The sequence below is a fragment of the Peromyscus leucopus genome, chromosome 2 (genome assembly GCF_004664715.2).
Source record: "Peromyscus leucopus breed LL Stock chromosome 2, UCI_PerLeu_2.1, whole genome shotgun sequence".
In the NCBI taxonomy this organism is placed as follows: domain Eukaryota; kingdom Metazoa; phylum Chordata; class Mammalia; order Rodentia; family Cricetidae; genus Peromyscus; species Peromyscus leucopus.
Window position 1 is genome coordinate 29,029,019 of NC_051064.1, and position 19,583 is coordinate 29,048,601.

The 19,583-nt window shown below is 44.8% G+C and overlaps 1 pseudogene; it reads right to left on the reverse strand.

The window, feature by feature from the left end:
- Positions 1-640: 640 nt before the first annotated feature.
- On the reverse strand, positions 641-1,167 carry LOC114709686 (annotated as a pseudogene).
- Positions 1,168-19,583: the final 18,416 nt, after the last annotated feature.

Genomic DNA, 19,583 nt, shown 5'->3' on the forward strand with positions numbered 1-19,583 from the left:
TGTGACACAGAATTGACACAGAACGCTAAGAGTTGAAGCCCACTGCAGGCAGAGCAGAGGAGGCTGACAAAATTTGGTGAGGAAGAGGTGCTACAGCCAAGTCAAGTGAGCTACTGAACGCATTGGCCACGTAAAAATGCTGGAGGCTGAGGCTGGTAGGTCCTGCAGCCCTCTGGCAAGCCAAGCTAGCCTACTTGGTGATTTCCAGAATGGTGAAAAAACCACCCTGTCCTGAAAAAACAAGGTAGACAGTGCTTAAGGAACAGCAGCTGAGGCTGTCCCCAACTGCCACATACATGGACACACAACACCCCTCCCGTGTGCAGACACACACACACACACACACACACACACACACACACTCAAAGACTTAATGCAAATTCTAGACTTGTCATGTGGGCCCCCAGAAAGGGCAGTTACTGATTTTTCAGAAAGGGCAGACACAATCTACAGTGATGGGTTATCATTACCATAGAGAGCGCAACCTCTGCTTCCCCCTGAGCTGATCTTCTAGACTGGCATTGCTCCTTTCCACTCTCACGTTCCAGCCAGAGAGGTAGGTACTCCTGGGAAAGAGGATGCATACACCACCCACCAGCCCTCAGCATACCCTGAAGACACATCTTAAGGACGCATCACTTCATCCAGACCCTGCCCCCAGACAGTGTGGCAGGTGTGGGCTGCTCCTCCCTACGCAGGGATATGGGAAGTCATGCAATTCCAGGATCTTGAGTCTGGAGGAGTAAAGATTCAGGAAAATCTCCCCCAGCTTCTTCGCCACCTCCCTGATGGACAAGCCGGGGCGCTCTCCTTTGATTTTGGGGCGATACTCAGAACAGAACAAGAAGAAGGCCGAAAGAGGCCTCTTGGGTGCATTGGGGTCCTTGAACTTCTTTTTGGTCTCCCCTTTGGAAGGATGTAGGTTTTCATTTCTCTCTCATAATGAGCCTTGTCAGCCTTTGCCATGTCTTCAAATTTCCCCTTTTCTTTAGCAGACATGGTCTTCCACCTTTCTGAGCACTTCTTCGAGAACTCTGAGAAGTTGACAGAAGCATCCGGGTGCTTCTTCTTGTGTTCCTCCCGGCAAGTTTGCACAAAGAACGCATTTGAGGACATTTTGCCTCTCGGCTTCTTAGGATCTCCTTTGCCCATATTTAGTTGATTTTCCTCCGCGAGGCACAGAGTCGCCCAGTGCCCGTCCGGCTCGCGCTGGCCCGGCACTGTCTCTATGGAGCTCAATGTACTGCAAGGTGGAACAACACTGCTGCAGACCACAAGCAGCCCTGTGAGAAGGCTGCCGAGCTGAAGGAGAAGTACGAGAAGGATATTGCTGCCTACAGAGCTAAAGGAAAACCCGATGCGGCAAAGAAGGGGGTCGTCAAGGCTGAAAAGAGCAATAAAAAGAAGGAAGAAGAAGATGAGGAGGAGGATGAAGAGGATGAGGAAGAGGAGGAAGAGGAAGACGAAGATGAAGAAGATGATGATGATGATGAATAAGTTGGTTCTAGCGCAGTTTTTTTTCTTGTCTATAAAGCATTTAAACCCCCTGTACACAACTCACTCCTTTTAAAGAAAAAAATTGAAATGTAAGGCTGTGTAAGATTTGTTTTTAAACTGTACAGTGTCTTTTTTTGTATAATTAACACACTACCGAATGTGTCTTTAGAGAGCCCTGTCCTGGTGGTATTCTCAATAGCCACTAACCTTGCCTGGTACAGTCTGGGGGTTGTAAATTGGCATGGAAATTTAAAGCAGATTCTTGTTGGTGCACAGCACAAATTAGTTATATATGGGGACCGTAGAGGTTTTTTGTTTGTTTGTTTGTTTATGTTTTTTTTCATCTTCAGTTGTCTCTGATGCAGCTTATTACGAAGATAATTGTTGTTCTGTTAGCTGAATACCACTCTGTAAATGCAAAAAAAAAAAAAATGCAGCTGTTTTGTTGACATTCTGAATGCTTCTAAGTAAATACATTTTATTTATTTAAAAAAAAAAGATTCAGGAAAATTCCTTCTTTCCAGAAAAGACATCGGGGGCCAGAGAATCAGGAGACTTGGGCAGCCAGCTAACAGGCTTGATACAGAACTGTCTATAAAGTATTTGGGTCCTGCCAATGTTTTCAGTTGAAATCACTTGTGTGAATCAGTTTCATTCATTCACAATTTGGTGCATTAGGTGAGGGATCTACTTCAATTGTAGAATTGTTACCTATTCCCATCCCTGAAAAATTAATTAACTAATTGCTTGGTTGGTTGGTAGTTAGTTACTCGATCTAATATTTTATGCATGCCACTGTCTTATTCAAACTTTGGAGCTGATGTGTTGATGACAAATGTTGAGTACAGGATGAGACAGTTATGGGTTCAGGTTCACAGCTTCAGAAAAGCTGCATCTGGGAGCTGGGGACATGGCTCAGCAGTGACGACCACTGACTGCTCTTCCTGAGGACCCAGTTCTCAGCTCCACAGGACAGCTCACGGACAGTTGTGACTCCACTTCCAGGGCATCTGGCCTCTTCTGGCCTCTCCGGGCACCAGGCACATACATGGTGCAAAAAGGTACACAGGCATACAAGCAGACAAAAAAACACACATAAACTAAAATAATTTTTATCTTTATTATTTATTTTTTTGGTTTTTCTGGACAGGGGTTTCTCTGTGTACCAGCCTCAGCTGTCCTGGAACTCACTTTGTGGGCCAAACTGGCCTTAAACTCATAGAGATCCATCTTCCTCTGCCTCCCAAGGACTTGGATTAAAGGCATGCACCACCACACCAGGCTAAGTAATTTTTTAAACATGTATCAAAACATAATCTCCCCAAGAAAAAAATTTTAAAAATCAGCAGTTTTCTACTATCTAGTTAGGACAGAAGGGACACCCTCTAGTGCCCACTGACAGAGTGTATTACATAAGAATTCTATTGACCTTTGTCCTTTGGATCATTTTGACTTTGTTCAGAGTTCTCCAGTTTGCATCGCCCAGGGCCCAGGTGCTCAGCTCCCCTTACAGGGTCCCTAGACTGTCTCTTTCAGCAATTATTTCTCTCCTTGCAGCTGCACTCCAAAGACTGCTTTTGTGGACCACCAGGAATTTCCTGTGATAGAATCTCAGAAAGCTACTGGTGACTCGGAGGAGGTGACTTCACGGGGCAAAAGGTCCCTTTCTACAATAAACATTCTCAGTGTGGTCATGTCAGAGACTTCCCACACAGATCCCACACCTACCAGCCACTTGTCATCTTGACACCAAACATCCAGAGAAAGAAAGAAAACCACTTGTAAAGGACTGTCTTCTTGTTTTAACTGGACCTGCGTTTGAGTTCTGGATGGGTTAACCTTATGCAAACCAAAGAAGCAGCAAAGGGTGATAGCTCACACCTGTAATACCAGCCAGCATTCAGGAGGCTAGAGCAAGACAGATGCTATGAGTTCAAGGATTGCCTGGCCAAGTGGGGAGATTGAAGAGAGAGAAAAGAAAACAAACCCAAAAGGGAGCCTTAAAATAATTTTTTAAAAAGACAAAATATTTTTGGTGGTGCAGGGAATCAAACCCAGAGCCCCAAACATGCTTAGCAAGTTTTCCAAGATGTATCTGTAGTCCCAACTTCAGTCACTGATTCATACTTTCAAGTGTAGGATGAAGGTTGTGCAGTGAGCATGAAGCCCTTAAGCATTCTGAGGATGGAAGCAGACACACAGCTTCTACATCAACCCCTCTGAAAGCCATGCTCAAAACAATCAACAAGAGGAGAAACCAGAAGTGTGATTGTTGCTGGTCTGCACTATGACACCTGTGACCTGTGTGCATGGAAGGGAGCTTGTTCCTAGGGCAGGGAAGCCAGCGTGGAGCCCTCACCCTCGGTGATGAAACAACCAGTACTACATCTACTGCCAGGCCCCTTCCACATCCAAGTCACCACTGTATCTTGAGAGTGTCCTGGGTTTTTGATGCCTCCATTCAGGAGCCTCCCAGGCAGATCTCTCCACAAGGGAAGGCAGAAAGCATAGGCAGAGAGGTTTGGGTACAGAGGCCACATGAGATACTTGCTTCTCAGCAGTGACTGCAGCACTCTGGTGGCACATGTGTTTGCTCACAAGCTTACCGCTCCCATGTGTGGTGGGGCCTACCTCCAGAGCTGCTACTGGACTTCACCCACCTTCCCTCCTGGAATGTATGCATTCATCCATTGCTCAGCCATCCAGTCAGTATCCAGCTATGACCAAAGCATTGCGAATTAACTCTTACAAGCTATTCCTCTGGGTATGATAAAGTGGCTCCAGATTCTCTCTTGGAAGAACACATGAGACACAGATGCTGGCCTTGAGATGGAAATGGGAACCATAAGTGGAGTGCTGGAGTAGCAGTGCTGACAGCCCCTTTCTGGCTGAGGGAAAACAGGGCACATAGTCCTTCTGGAACCACACCCTTCAGTATCATTTGTAAAATAATACAGTTCGAGGACCCTCCAGGCTGGGGAAACTGCACATCAAGATGAAGTCTGAACACTTACTTAATACCAGGTGTGAAAATACCTGTGGACTTGGCACAATAGGGAAGGTGAATTAAACAAATAATTATAACAACAAACTTCCAAATGTCTTGATTAGTACAGAAGAACACTTTAATGCATTAAAGGTGAATAAAGCCGTCTGGGTACTATGATGCCCTAAACCTTCAATCTCCACAGCAGCACCTGCTTGGCTGAGGAACTGGAACCAGGGCACATGCAGAAGACACGTGAAGGAGCATCTCCTCAGCACTATCAGGAGTGCCCATCGGGGCCCGCGTCTCTCCCTCTGCCCACAGAGTTCATTCGTTCTCACCGTATTAAAGCCTCAGTGAGTGTCCTTCATTTCATAGTACTTAGTGCCTTCCTCGAAAGAGAAATGGATCGCAGCAACCGAAGAGGAAGCATGTTCTGAGTCTCTCAGATGCTCTGGGGAAGCTGAGGAACCAAGTGCAGACAAGGGCAGAAGACGTAGCCAACCCACAGTATGAAGCCCAGCACATGCGCATACACGACCCTTCAGACCCAGGCACTGGGCCCACACTGTTTTGTTACATCTCAGCTCCACGGCCTATTAGCTACTCAGCCTTAAATAGGTGTTTCCCTGACTGTGGAACCAGCTCTTTAAATGCTGCATGTTGACAAGTCTAAAACACTGCTGATTGTAAGGTTAGAGGCACGCTGAGCCTGGCATGCAGGCACATGTAACAGAGCTCCATCCTGGAAAAGAGCGGGCAGGAAGGCAGCTATAGACCAGCCTGGACTGGTTAGTGAGTTCAAGGTCAGGTCAGGCTGAGCTACAGGATAAGACCTTGTCTTAAATAAATAAAAACAAATAACACATCATCAATTTTAGGTTACAGTCATGTCCTGCAACACATGAAGAAGACACTGCCAGTTGATACTATGACAATGACTTCTTGCTTTACATTTTTATTTTGTATATTATTAAAATGCCTCCATACTCTGGGACTGATACTTGGAATTAAACTTAAATAACTTTGTGCCTGCTAGGCAAGAGCTCTACCACTGAACTACACATCCCTCTCCAACCATCCTTTTACTTTTTGTTTTGAAATAGAGTCTCAGAAGTTTCCTAGGCTGGCCTTGAGTTTTCATTTCTCATGCCTCAACTTCTCAAGTAGCTAAGATGACTAGTCTGAATCACCAGAATAAAATTCTTATTAGGTTGAATTTAGTTATAGATATATCACACTTCTACAGATACAAGATGGAAGAAAACAGGTCGAGTGTCCCTTACCCGAGAAGCTTGGACCCAAAAGTGTTCAGAATTTCAGGATGTTGTCAGATTTGGGGATACTTCATATAGTTAATGAGAGGTCCTAGTGAGAAAATAAAAGTCTAAGCACATCCATATTAAACAAAAATTTAAGATAATTACATTTAGATACTATTTTAAATGATATTATATATAAAGCAATTTTTCAAGTGTGGAATTTTCCACTGATGATATCGTGGCATCATTCAGAAAGTTTCAGGTTTTGGATTGTATCATATTTCAGACTTTTAGATTAGGAATATTGAAACTTATTTTCAAATTTAAATTAATGGCTGGCCATGGTGATGCACACCTTTACTCCTAGCACCAGGAAGCAGATAGAGCTCTGTGGGTTTGAGGCCAGCCAGGTCTACGTAGTGAGTTCTAGTCCATCCAGAGCATGGAGTGAGACAAGGAGAGAGAGAGAGAGAGAGAGAGAGAGAGAGAGAGAGAGAGAGAGAGAGAGAGAGAGAGAGAGAGAGAGGAGATGAGCATGGTGGTACACTTGCAGTGTCAGCCACTCAGGAAGCTAACATGGAAAGAGCTCTGTGAGCCTGGCATTATAACAAGGCTCCGCTGCAAGAAAAACAGAAGAAATGGGATTGGGAAAAAGAGGCAAAGAGAGAGAATCCCTTTCCAATCAGGGTCCACCTCTCCCTGCTTGCCTGTCAACACACCCCTCATCCACTCAGGTTTGTACAAGCAAGGATGCTGCTCTCGGGGCCATCTCTACCACTGGGCAGCATCTTCAAATACCTGACCCCATGCTGGACAAAGTGGCACATGCCATGAACCCCAGCACCTAGGAGGCAGAGGCAGGCCTCTGTGAGCTTGAACCCAGCCTGGTCTACATAGCAATTCCACGCCAGCCTAGGTTACAGAGTGAAATCTTGCCTTCCCCAACCAAAAAATAGGTGCCACATTTCCCGCAGACTTTCCTGAAGCCTCTGCAGCCTCCGCCTGAGGTGTTGCTCCACTCCACCTGTAGTGGAGCTTCTACAACACAGCCGCATCCTGCCCACGTGGCCTTGGAGGGTCTTCTAGTTTTTTCACCTGAAGCATCAAATATTTATGAGTGTCCTCTGTGTTAACAGGAAGACAGCTAATTATTTGCATCATCTGCCCACTGGGCTCATTACAAGATGGTCCTCAGGGAAAAGCCAATGATAGGCAGGTGCTTTAAACAGCCCCAGAAGCCTGTGGTGGGACTGAGAGCATTTAAAGATCATACAAAGAACTAGACCTGGCATATTAGCAGTCATTAAAAGTCAGTAATTTATTTTCCTTTAAAAACTTTTTTTGAGACAGGGTCTCACTATGTAGTTATGGCTGTCCTGGAACTCACTCTGTAGAGCAGGCTAGCATCAAAAAGTCACAGAAATGCACCTACCACTCCCAGCCTTTCGTTAAAATTTGTGTGTATGTGTGTGTGTGTACACATTTTATGTGTTTGCATGTCTAACCAGTGTCCATTGAGGCCAGAAGTGGGTGTCATATTCCCTTTAGATGGAGTTACAAGTGGCTCTGAGCTGCCTAATGTGAGTGCTGGAAATTGAACTGAGGTCTTCTGGAAGAGTAGCAAATGCTCTTAACCATAGAGCCATCTCTCCAGCTCAGTTATTTGGTTTTGCTTGTAATAAACTGAGCATCTTAGAATGTTGAGACTTTGATGTTTAGTTTTGGAGACTGGGTGATCTGTGAGTTCACTGTACAAAAGATGTCAGAAGTAAGTTAGAAGTCGGGAAGGCCAAGAAGAGCGGGCAGAGATGCCAGGTGACCTTTCATCAGTTCTTCCCAAGAGCCCTAAAATCTGCTCCTTCTTGACGGTGAAATCTCCTCTTGGTGGCTGTCCATGTCCAGGGACACAGAGCTGACCCAGGCCTGCTCTGTGAGTTGCCACACACAGGACACATTCCTTACGGTTCAGTGAGAATGTCTAACCCTTTGTCTTTCCTCACCTTCTCCACCTCTAACACGTTAGTGTGCTTATTACACACCGTACTCAGGAGCCAGAAGTGGCCCTACTGGTTTTCTTTTGTGTTCTGACAGGATTTGGAACACTGCGTTCTAGTTCTGATCTTGATACTAGCACGTTTCTCACCCTGGGAGAGTCAGGCAGGAGGTGGAAAAAGGTTCCACCAGAATAGGAAGTAGAACAAAGAATAGGGCATGCTCTCCCCATTCCATGGCTCTGCTGAGTGTGGGTGTTACCAGACGGAAACCTTTCTGTCACTATCTTTGTTGAATACCTTATCAAATAAGATGTTTTTAACTTAAACATTGTGCTTCCCTTTACCTTCCATCCATGTTTGATGAAGTTTGATATTTCTCCTTTTTCTTCTAATTTTTGAAAGCAGAACATTTGTTCACAGCAAATCAATGAAGTCTTCATGATGCGTTGATGGGGCACAGCAGCACCCTCTCAGTGATGATCTAATGCTGCACAGCAGCACCCTCTCAGTGATGAGCTGACCCTGCACAGCAGCACCCTCTCGGTGATGAGCTGACCCTGCACAGCAGCACCCTCTCGGTGATGAGCTGACCCTGCACAGCAGCACCCTCTTGGTGATGAGCTGACCCTGCACAGCAGCACCCTCTCGGTGATGAGCTGACCCTGCATAGCAGCACCCTCTCAGCGTTAGGTGCTGTTCCTCCCAGGAATCCACGTCTGAATCTGTTATAGACAGTCTCTACATGCCTCTTTAGCCCAGTCCTGGTAGTTCACTCTAGTTCTACTTTTGCCTGAGCTTGGCAGGGTAGCCATGCTTACCACAGGTCCATGACTTCTGAAGATGGGAAGCCTTAGAGGCACAACAGTCATTTCAACGCTTTCCAAACGCTTTGGCATCCCCTTTAGCATCTTGCTTCTGCAGATGATACCAAAACAACCAGAAGAAACTTGGAACTTCTAAAGGAATGATCTAAGGACTGTTTTGAAATCTCAGTGTGGCAAGTGCAAGGCTGAGAGACAGCTGGAGATAGGTGCAGCTGCCCTGTGCTCCAGGAGGCAGGCATGCAGAGGTCAGAGGCACTTGTTCCAGATTCCAGTGTCGCAATGTCACATGTGGCTTAGAACCTGGCTCTGGGCCAAAAGATGTAAGGCTTTTAAATTGTTGAAAATACTGTCAAGTAGTACTTAAAGGTTGTGCAAGACACAGTCCGGGAAACAGTACAGGGGAGCATCACCGTTCTCGATCCCTGGAGCTCCAATGCCAGGTTTAACATGGGCGTGCCCCTTCCTGCTGAGCTGTCCTCTGGATTTCTCATTTCTCCCTCTGAGTGTTCCATCCACCCACAGGCCTAGGGAACTTGCAAAAGGAACCCCATGTTCCTCCCTGAGGACTGAAGGAGGCCCACTGGCTGGTAGAAATAAGGACATTTGGCTTGACACAAACTCAGCAAACTGCCACTAAACCTGGAGATGGTGAGGGAGGGGCTTGGCATCTTCTGGGCTGGGGCCAGGACAGTGGTATTGGCCCGAGGCTTAGGAGCCAAGCTCGAGATGCCGGCCCCGTGTATGCCGGCCCCGTGTATGCCGGCCCCGTGTGTCCCTGCTGCTGCTCTTGCTTGGCGCTCTCTGTAGCTGTAGGCCTGAGGTCTCAGTTTATAGATTCTTTGTTTATTCTAAAGGAAAGAGGCAGGAAGTTCATTTTTACCAGTGACCTTGACTGGATGTCTTTGATGATGATGTTTAATGGCTGAAGGTTCAGCAGCTTATTTATATCATAAAATGACGACATCCTTGCTGTATTTTTCACATCTCTTTAGTGAGTGTGCTTCCTGAAATCAGTCACACACACAAACACAGCTTAGAGCAAGTGTTTTTCAGTTTGACTTATTTTTTATTGCATCCTCATCCCAATCTATAATACAAATAGTGCAATATTATTTTCAAATATATACCTGGACTTGTAGAGCAACCTGTTGTTTCAGGGGTTCTGACTGTTGGTTTTGTATTGTTTGTTTTAATTATTTTTCTTTTAATGGAGAAAATTTTAAACCTTTTTCTCCATAATATTGTATCAGGCAAAAATTTCTTATTATATGTCACATTTTTTAATCTTTTTTCTCTTTCTTTAAAAAGCAAAATGTTTTGTCAATTTAAAATGGTTAATTATAAAAAAAACAATTACAGGCCAGGTATGGTGGCGCACACCTTTGATCCCAGCACTCGGGAGGCAGAGGCAGTCTGAGTTCGAAGCTGGCCTGGTCTACATAGTGAGTTCCAGGACAGTCAGGATTACATAGAGAAATCCTGTCTCTAAAAACAAACAAAAATAAAGAACAATTACAGCAGAGTCTGAACAGCCTAAGTATATGAAATTTTAGGAAATATTGCCGCCTAGTGGTCACATGTGACACTGCAGTAACATTAGCATGGTTCGCAGTTGTCTTGTTTTGTCTGTTTCCATACACTTTAATTAAAGGCATGGTGTGGTGTCTATTAACAGAGCTTTGCAATCTTTAGTTAACATGTATGGAAATCATTTTGAGATTTTGTTAAAGTAAGACTCTTATTCAGGAGTTTGAGTGTCTCTCAGTCTTGACCCTCTGCTTGGCAGGATAGCCATGTTTACCACAGGTCCACTTTAACAGTGGCAGGTGTGCCTCTTATTTCAATGTTTTCCAATGTCCAAGGCTTTAGAGGACATAGGTGCAGTTCCCATGTGCCCAAAAAACATGTCAACAGGATCCCAGAGCAGGCCAGCACTGCCATCCCATAACCACACTGTATTGGGAGGGCTTAATTTAATATAAATATGGCAAAATTCAATGAGTCTAGGCTATAGAGTCAGAAAATTTTATTGATATGTGAAGATAATTTTATACATTAAGGTTCTTTGACGGTATGTTTCAGTGGTGGAGCTTTCCCTAACGTGTATGAGGCTGTGGGCTGTGAACTGAGCGCCAGGACCATATATTTAAAAAGTAATACACAGCTGGGCAGTGGTGCTCGCCTTTAGTACCAGCACTTGGGAGGCAGAGAGGTGGAGCTCTGGGAGTTTCAGGACAGCCAGGGCTACAAAGTGAGTTCTAGGATAGCCTGGTCTACAGAGCTATTTCCAGGACAGCCAAGGCTACACAGAGAAACCCTGTCTTAAAAGAAAAAAAAAAAAAAAAAAAGGAATCCACAAGTCAAACTTATTTTCTGCCTTTCTACATGAGATTGATTTCAGTGAATCAGGAATGTTGGATTAACAGCTATGAACGCCCAATTACCTCCCTTGAATGTTTAACCTCTGCTCTCTTACTCAGAGTCTAAGAACTTATTCACTTACGCCTTCATTCCCTGCCTTCTACTTGTTGGTTTTTGAGACAGGACTCTGGCTGTCCTGGAATGTACTATGTAGACAAGACTGACCTTAAATTTACAGAGAACCACTTGCCTCTGCCTCTCAAATGCTGGGATTAAGGTATGTGCTACCATGCCTACTTTTCAAACAACCTAAAGAGTAATATTTCCGGATTCTATTTTGCCTTTTAGTGACTGGCATAGATCAAATCATAAAGAATGTCCAGGCTACTGGTCTGGGGAGATCACTGAACTATGCAGGAATGAAAACAGGCCAGTGGGTACTAAGGCTCACAGGCAGCTGTATCAGTTCCCAAGGGTACTTGAATAGTCAGAAAATTAGTACCCCCCCTGCAATTCTGAATCATTCTTCCCTGAATAAGTCCTTTTAACTTTTAAAAATGCATTGTTGTGTGCCTGCACGGTGCGGGAGAAGTGCCTTGGCACATGTAAGCTGGCCTCTGCTTCCACCTTTTACATGGGTTCTAGGAAGTGAACTCAAATCAATAGGAGTCACTGGAAAACATTTTCTGTGCACTGAGACATCTCATTAGCCCTTTATAATCTGCTGTATAATCTGCTGGTGGATGCCAGCCAGGCTTAGTGAGGCGTGCTTGTAATCCCAGCCCTCCAGAGGTTGAGACAGAGGGTCAAGTTCATGTCCAGTTTAGCCTTTATAGAAAGATCTTTTCTTTAAATAAATAAAAAAAACTCCCATGCTTCCATTAGCACACTGGTTTAAATTCTTCTTGCATGCTCAGCACCAGCCCTAAGAAAGAAATGCCGCCATTCACACCACCCTGCTGGCAAGCCTGCGGAGGCTCAACAGTGCTGGCTAACCTGGTTTATGAACCACTCTGCTCCCATGTTCAACACTGGCATGTGAGTGTGCTCTCTCTGAGACTTCACTCTGTATGAATAATATGCCAAGAAGTAGGAGCTTTTCAGATGTGTATCCTTAACATGCTGGTGGTTACTATAATATCCGTTTGGGAAAGGAGAACATCAACTTCTAAAATAGAGATAATGGGATCAATAGTTTCTGGAGAATCGAGGAAAGTCATTGTGAAACCAGTTGCTACAACTTGGGATCTGGTTGCCTTTCTTTAATGTTTTGTGGTCACCATCTATTACTAATACAGAACTTGGGTTTGTTAGTAGACCCAAGTTCTAATCCCTTTGAAAATAAAGGCAAACCAGAGCACAGGGTGATTACTTCGGATTCTGCATATTGTATTTTAATGATTTGGGTCTCCTGGTGTCTGTGCCTCTGATGTGACTGCTTTTCCAATTTCAGTATCTCTGGCATTGTGTTCTGTGTGTGCACTTGAAGACTGCTGAATGTAGAAATCATGAATATTTAATACCATTCATCAAACCTGGAAAATCCCTGAAGAATGCTCACATTTGACCACCAGGGGGCAGTCTTGTCTATTTGAAACGATTTCAACTTCTGAGACTCCCACTCTTCCCCTGGAGAAACTGAGTTGGAAGGCGTCTCGAAAGTTACTTCTTTTTGAAATTTTCATTTGAAAGAATTTCAAAGATAACTCCTGTTGGCCCCTTGCCAGAGTTTGTCCAAGCAAAAGGCAACATTTCATTCTCAACTACTACTCCAGGCAGGTAGCCACAAGCCTACCGATCAAATGAGAGGGAGAGATCTGGAACTGACAGGCTGCGAGCCCGGCGCAGTGAGACCGGGTCGTGCCCAAAGAGGCTTAGAGTGCAACAAAGCGTCCCAGCAGTTGACTCTCAGGCCACAGTGACAGATGAGCAAGCTCACACTAAAAGGACAGCAAGGCTTCGAGAACAGGGGCCCTTAGCCAGGTGGGAAGGAGCCTGGCATCAGCTCTTTCAGCCATAAGACAACACGAGAGCCACTGAACCCGCTGCCGTCACTGCAGAAGCGCTGCGCTGCGGGGGTGGGGTGGGGGTGGGGGTGGGGGTGCAAGTGAAAAGCACTGAGGAAGCTCCTTATGGCCTTGAACGCGCTAACCAGTGGTGGCGTTAGAACTAAGCTCTCCACCAGAATCACTGGGTCACGGCTCACTGGACCGGCGGCTGTTGGCTGTGCTGTGGCTTCAGTCCTCTCCATTCTGAATGGAGACTTGGAGAATGCACTAAAACAGATGCAAAGAGCTAACCAACCAGACACAGGCCTTGCCTGGGCTCCTCTCCTTGTCCAGACTAACTCTCCTGTGGAGTCCCACCACATTCCAGGTTGGAATTTTGGATTCAGGGTGGATTTTCCCCTCCGTGAAGAACGCATGTATATCTCCCGGCTTTCTCACTCTAACCCTGAAGTATGATCACTTCTGAACCTAAGCCATCCTTAATTAACTCCGCCAAGATTTGGAAGCAAAAACATCAAGGCTGCAGGATGACTGTGCAGTCCTGTGAAGTATTATATCTAGTGTTTGTGTATTTGTGTGTGCTGAAGAGGCATACATCATGAAGGCAAATGGAGGCAAAACACCCCTTAATCCTAACTTTAAACAAATCCCCTTGGCAACATCTTTTAAAGTTTTTTGTTTTGTTTTGTTTTGTGGGTTGTTTGTTTGGTTTGGTTTGGTTTTTGGAGACAGGGTTTCTCTGTGAAGCAGTCCTGGGTCTCGCTCTGTAGACCAGGCTGGCCTTGAACTCACAGAGATCCGCCTGCTTCTACCTCCCAAGTGCTGGGATTAAAGGAGTTTGCCACCACCACCCAGCCCCTTGGCAGCACTTTAAATTCTTTTTTTCTTCTTAATATGTGCATAGCTTAAAAAAAAATAAAACTAAATCCGAACAAGTAATTTCCATTATTGGAATCAAAATTTTCTTTTAAATAAAAAGTGAACGCTTTTAAAATAATTAAATCTGAATAATAAAAATTTAAATTCTTTTAAAAGGCTATTTTGGATAGGGAGTACGTGTGTGTGCTGTCTATGCACATATGTGGGTGATTGCACCCACTTCCATGTGTACAGAGACCAAATGAGGATGACTGGTATTTGTCCCATTACCTTTCCAAAGCTTATCTCCTCCAGACAGGTCTCTCTCACTAGGCTGGTGTCCCCCGAGCCCCAGGCACTCCTGGCTTCACTCTCCATAGTGCTAGAGTTACAGGTATGTGCCGCCACGGCTGCTTTTTTACACAGTTGCAGAGTGTTCAAACTCAAGCCTTCATCCTCACACAGCCAGCCCTCCTGACCACTGAGCTACCTCCTTGGCCCATAAAATTTGTTGGCATTGTTTTTACTGTGATATCTACACCTGATTTCCCATGTGCACATCCTTTAAACAAAACTTAGAATGAACAGCCAAATATGAGAAATTTAAACTGCTCTTATCCTTACAAATCTTACATAAAAGATACAAGAATCTAAATTGGTGGGAATGAAATCAGCTATTTATAAACACAATGCCCAGGTCACAAACAATTGGCACCTTTCTCTTCCCTTCTGCAGTTTTGTGTCTGGAGTCTGATTATCTTAGAGGCCTTCCTCTCCCTTGTGGTATCTTTTTCATACAGGGATGGTGCTTCTAGGAACTAGTAGGTCCTGCAGGACGGCTCATCAGGTAAAGGCATTTGCCACCAAGCCTGATTATGAATTTGCACGGGGGACCCTGAGGGTATCCATGAATGCAGGGAAACATACTGGCATGCTAGGCAGATGCAGCAGCCAACTGGGCAGATGCATACCATGTGGGCATGGCAGTGGTGGCAGTCAGTAATTCATAACCCAGACGCTGCATCCATGTGGAGAGTTTATTACAATAGAGAGATAAAAGAAGAGAAAAATTGAAGAGATAGAGAGGAAGAGAGAAGGGGTCAAGGGTGTGCACCTCGTAGGAGGATAAGTGGAAGAGAGAGAGAGGAGTTTTTCCTTAAAATGAGGCTTTTATGTCAGGACGCAGGGCAATGCCAAGGGGCGCATCAGAATATTAACACTGATGACTTGAGCTCAATCTCTGGAATGCAGGTGGTGGAAGAAGAGAACCACCTCATGTAGGTTGTCCTATCATCACCAAATGCATGCCTCTTCAGCACACACAAATACACAAACACTAGATATTCTTCATGATGCATGCCTCTTCAGCACACACAAATACACAAACACTAGATATTCTTCATGATGCATGCCTCTTCAGCACACACAAATACCCAAATATTCTTCATGATGTATGCCTCTTTAGCACACAAATATACACAAATATTCTTCAAAAATAATTTGGGCCCTTCTGGTTTTGCAAAGAAAATCAGTGATCAAGTCAGAAATTCAACGTTATCCTCTGCTATGATGCCTCTTCAAAATGTATTTTTAGCTCCTGCTAAAAGTAGTAAAGTCTATCATGCACTTTCTTATCATCAGTAAGATTTAAGCACAATTTACAAAAGGCTAAACACAGGCTATATGTAAATCTTTTAAGAGGAAGGGAAGTAGTAGCCATAGGATAGCAGCTACATAAGACTAGAACATACTAATTCACCAATACTTCAGCAGACAAGGCAAGTCATGTGTTCCATGCTTTACACTGACTGCTTTCAATTCTCATAATTGTTCTGTCTGGTTTTATGTCAACTTGTCATAGTCATCTGACATGAAGGAATTTCAACTAAGAAAATGCCTCCATAAAATCCAGCTAGGCAAGCCTGTAGGGTATTTTCTTAGTGATTGATGGGGGAGGGTCCAGCCCGTTGTGCTGGGCTGGTGGTCCTGGGTTCTATAAGAAAACAGGCTGAGCAAACATTGAGGAGCAAGTGAGTAAGCAGCACCCCTCCATGGCCTCTGCATCCAGGTTCCAACTGTTTGAGTTCCTGTACTGACTTCCTTCAATGACAGTGCTGTGGAAGTACAAGCCAAATAAACCCTTTCTTCTCAACATCAAAAATGATGACCAAAAGGTCATGGTGTTTATTATATCAGTAGAAACCCTAAGATAATTTGTATTTTATACAAACTGAATTTGTATTTTACATTCCATTACTCAGATGGTCAAAATGAGGCAGAGAATAAACCACATGCTAAGTCCCACATCTAGTCCTGCTTTAAGCCCTAGACTTGTGTTCCATCCAGATGACTCTGCAGGTCCAGGCACGTAACAGGACAGCTATACTGTGCCATGGTTTGCTTGCAGCAAGGTCTCCAAATAGACAACCCTTATGGTCAGAGCCCTCTCCTCTACCGAAGGTGAATTGAGCAGTACTGTTCCCATTTGACACTTCCCACTCTCTGGCCCACTTTTTAATGAAGGTTTCTTATTACTGAACCTGGAACTCTCCATTTGGCTAAACGGGCCACCATTGAGCCTGCAGGGATCTACTCGCCCTCTGATGCCCATGTACACTGTTCACATGGTCCACATAAGTGTTAGAGCTTGCACACATACACATAAAACAAAGTACCCACTCAGCCGGGCGGTGGTGGCGCACGCCTTTAATCCCAGCACGCGGGAGGCAGAGGCAGGTGGATCTCTGTGAGTTCGAGGCCAGCCTGGGCTACCAAGTGAGTTCCAGGAAAGGCGCAAAGCTACACAGAGAAACCCTGTCTCGAAAAACCAAAAAAAAAAAAAAAAACCACAGTACCCACTCAAGCTGTCTCCCCAGTCCTAAAATGGTTTTGTGGTTTTTGTTTTGGCTTTTGGAGACAGTGTCACTTTGTAGACCAGGCTGGCCTTGAACTCAGATCCACCTTTTGGGTGCTGGGATTAAAGGCATATACAACTATGCCTGGCCCTAAAAACTACTTTAAAAACATAAATTAATTCAAGGTTTTTGGGGTTTGGCCACCAAAGATCATATGAGAACAGATGAAGACACATTCCAGGAAAGGACAGATCTAAACTGAAACATTATTGCTTTTAAAGGTAGATTCTCAGGTGACAGGAACTCTTATAGCTACCACTTTCTACTGTTCCTCTCTTCTGTGCCCCTTTAAATGGCACAAAGCCTAGAGTATACCAGACGAATTTCATGGAACATGCTGTTTTGGCTGAGAATGAGCTGTGGGGTTACAGTACCACAACCCGGATACAGCTGTTTGTGAAAAAGTCCCTATCTCCAAATAAACATTCTACATCACCAGACATCTGTTTCCTGTTTTTATTTTTCCCTTTATCATTCTATCCCAATTTCCTTCCACCTGTAGGCCACCAAAGACAACCAAATGAAGAAAGCCCAAGCTGGCTGTCAGTGCTATGGATGTGGAGAGAGCAGTTAGTCCTTCTGCTTAGCGGGATGGGAGAGGAGAGTCCAAGAACCCTCAAAGCACATTTTCAGATGGAAGGCTGCAGTATGGTCTTCCTTGAGGTGACTAATATCCTCTCTCACTTCCCATGAAGAACTTTTCCTGTGGAGGCAGTGTCTGAGACCTACAATGGTAAATTGCATCACCAAAGGAAAGTCGTGCTTGAGGCAAGGCAGAAACTTACCTAGGCTACAGCACACCCAACAGGATCGCTCACTCCCACACCCCATACACATACTGTTACAGGATGTCTTTACATTTAAGGAAATTCATTTCTATGCAGATAGGCTGAGGTCAAAATTCTCCTTGGATCAAGGAAGCACCTGTGTCCCTCACTGAGGAGCTACAGCTGGCACTGGAGGCAGAGGGAGGGGTAGTGTCACCAGGCATGTGAAGCCCTGGTGCAGAGGCAGGGAGAGACTGCTGTCTGCCACACACCTCTCATTGCTTTACACTGACACTGCCCTTCAGTTTAACAAAGGGGAAGTGACCTGTCTGTGGATACACCTCACTTTAAACAGCCTAAGGCTAGCAAGGATCAGTGTAATTCCCAAGTAGTAAAGTGCTCAGAAGTCTATCTAAAACAGATGTTGTATGCTGGGGTACAGCTCAGGGATTAAATTGAGCTCAACCTCCACTACCAAAAATAAATGAAATAAACTGAGGCAAGAAGAGCCCCAACATTATCAACAATCTATCCTTCGACTTAGAGAGAACTGGTTCTGGGACCTCTGAGAAACAGGGGTGTAACAGCAGCAGAATGTGGACCTTTGGTCCTCTTAAACCTTCAATAGCTGGGCGAGGAGGCAGACTTTCTGTAACCCCAGCAGTAAGGAGGTAGAGGCAGGAGTTTAAGGTTGCCCTCCAATACATGACAAGTTTGAAGCTATGCTGAGCTACAAAACTAAAATACTTCAATACTATAATCATGTTCAAAACAAGTAAGAACTTTTGTTCTGATACAGAGTTTTAAGAATTTTTTCCCCAGCCATTACTTAAAAAAAATAAAATGTACTCAATTCTTGAAGTTTTGGTTGTAAGCCTTGGCCCTGAGAAGATGAGATCTCTCTCCAGCCCAAAATGTATCAATTCTTAACCCATAGGGACTCACTGCTGACAATTAAAACACATTTTCTTTTTACCTGGACATTTTTTGCAGTCTTCATTGTGTCCTGTTAGCTCTTTCCCCTTAGACTACTCAAATGTATTTTCTTTTAAAAAATATTTATTTGCCGGGCGGTGGTGGCGCACGCCTTTAATCCCAGCACGCGGGAGGCAGAGCCAGGCGGATCTCTGTGAGTTCGAGGCCAGCCTGGGCTACCAAGTGAGCTCCAGGAAAGGCGCAAAACTACGCAGAGAAACCCTGTCTCGAAAAACCAAAAAAAAAAAAAAAACAAAATACATAATATTGGAAGCATAACATAGTTTTACAATGAAAATGTTTCCAAAGCAGATACGTACTGCCAGGCAGTGGTGGTGGTGGTGGTGGTGGTGGTGGTGGTGGTGGTGGTGGTGGTGGTGGTGGTGGTGGTGGTGGTGGTGGTGCACACCTTTAATCCCAGTCTCAGGAGGCAGAGGCAGGCAGCTCTGTGAGTTTGGGCAGCCTGGTCTACAGAGCTAGTTCTAGGACAGCCAGGACTGTTACACAGAGAAATCCTGTCTTGAAACACCCCTCCTCCCCCCAAAAAAAGCAGCTACATAAGACAAATGCCTCCATAGGCAGTTTCCCAGGTTCCTATCATTCCTCTGCAAAAAGATTAATAAAGGCCAAGTGTAGTGAACACGCCTTTAATCCCAGCACTAGGGAGGCAGAGGCAGGCAGATCTTAGTTTGAGGCCAGTTCTGTCTACAGGCCAGCAAGGGACTTAATAAGGACCCCAAGCCCCCAAAGATTGAAGAAATAACCAATTTACTGATAGTTATGTAAAGCATTGAATTCAACATTCCAGATGTAGAATTAAAGACTTCTCCACTTCTCTGATATAAGTCAATTCACCTGAGCTGAAGTTCAGTGGGAAGATGTGCACCTCCTTGTTGGCTATTCAATGTGTTCACTCTCTCATTCATCACTTTTTTCCCCGAGACAGGGTTTCTCCGTGTAGTCCTGGCTGTCCTGGAACTCACTCTGTAGACCAGCCTGGCCTCAAACTCACAGAGATCTGCCTGCCTCTGCTGGGATTAAGGTGTGGGCCACCATCACCCTGCTTACTCATCACTTTTAACTGGACTTTTTACCCAAGACCACCATCTGCCACAGACTTCTAGCCCCTTCAGAA